This window comes from Sinocyclocheilus anshuiensis, unplaced genomic scaffold (assembly GCF_001515605.1).
Source record: "Sinocyclocheilus anshuiensis isolate Anshui unplaced genomic scaffold, SAMN03320099.WGS_v1.1 scaffold98, whole genome shotgun sequence".
In the NCBI taxonomy this organism is placed as follows: Eukaryota; Metazoa; Chordata; class Actinopteri; order Cypriniformes; family Cyprinidae; genus Sinocyclocheilus; species Sinocyclocheilus anshuiensis.
The window spans coordinates 87,133-88,906 of NW_015544128.1; positions in this window are offsets into that span (position 1 = coordinate 87,133).

Genomic DNA, 1,774 nt, shown 5'->3' on the forward strand with positions numbered 1-1,774 from the left:
ATCAATTTTGTTGATACTGATTTAATTTGCTTGGTAACAACCTAAATGCAAGAATTTGACTCAAATGATGGTGCACACTTTTAGAAAAAACGGCATAAAGGTAAAAATGCCCATAAAACTTGTTGGAAATGATTAATTTCTATCACTGCTGTGAACTGACCACACAGAATATGAAGAATATTAAAAAAAATCAGGAGACAGCTGTCAGCACAATTAGAGATAAGATATCAGCACAATAACACACTCAGCAAAATATTGTCTAATTATCGTTACCAATAAAATCCCTGTAAATGATCGAGATATCATTTTTTGTCAATATCGCACACCCCTAATTAATTGATATAATAATTTATTGTTAATAATTTTTAAATTAATATAACAATTAATACTTTTGACTCTACTTTTAAAGGCTGAAATTTAAAGTTGATAATTTTATAAAACTTTTTGTTTTTGTGAAAACTTGTATCTGAACTGTAAATTATGCTTTTTACAGTAATTTTACAATTAACACTGAAAACATGTAAATTGCACATAATCCAGTTTTAAAATGAACATATAAATTATACAATTTCTATTTGTTGTTGAAATATATTCAGTTACACAGTGGCTGTTAAAGTTGTTTCCTAATATATTAAACATAACAAAGACATCACTAACAGGTAAAGTAAATCATAAAGAGTATATAGTCTAATACCCTATTTTGTGAAATGCTCTTCTCTAGACTTCATTTCTCTAGTGAACTAACGAGCTGTGGACGTTGATGATTTGCCAGAGGTAAATGAAATGCTACGTGACATTTCGTTTAGAGGCTGTTTTATTGGCGTCTTTCCACGTTTGAAACCCTGATTGAGCGATTACATGAAGCATGAGATGTTCATTCATGTATATTTTGCGTTAAAACGTGGTAAAGAGGAAAGAATGATTGCGTTCACTTGCGCTCCGGTCCGCTCCGCTGTTTGAACGGATCCCATTTACACTTCACAAGTCTGAGGCGCGTTACGGCTTCAACGGAGAAGGGTATAACTGCAGCCCAGAGAGCTCCAAATGGGGGCGGGAACTCCAAAATGGGGCAGGAGCTCCAAAATAGGGCGTGGCTTCCTCCCATTGACAGACAGGCACATGACGCGCATGCGCAATTTTTTCCCCCAATCCACTTCAATGCAAACTCCGCCCCACAGCTGATTCTAACGTTTTTATTGGTTGTGTCAATTAAAGTGTTGATTTCCTACACTGTGCAACCAAAAATGCTAACCCCCTAAACCTACCCCACACCTGACCCTAACCTTAACCAGTGAAATTGACTGCACTGCGGGATTGGCGCTGAATAGCGTGGTAAAGAAAGATGCCGTTCAGGAGATAAACAGTTAATAAGATTATGCGATACGAGATTGTTCCGTAACTCCCCAACCGGACCTCACCAGACAATGGCACCTTTTTAGTTACACCCAGCGTCACTGCCCCCTCCTACCCTGCGAATTTCGTGCCCCGGGACACCCCCGTTGCTTGGAACAAAGCGATAGAGTGAAATCTTTCCCCTGCACTGGGACGGCTCGTGGGTGATTTCCGTTTACATCATGAAGCAGAGGTTCAAACTCCGGTCCGAACAACACTGGCCACGAGCTTTGGGCTCTGCTCTCACGGAGAATATTTACTTATATAGCATATTTTATTAACAATGATACATTTATAAAGTTTTATTTTGAAATGTAAGTCAATAACAATTGGCTGAAGCCAGAGACAATGGTGAAAGTCTTTGCATGAAGAGACCCCGCCC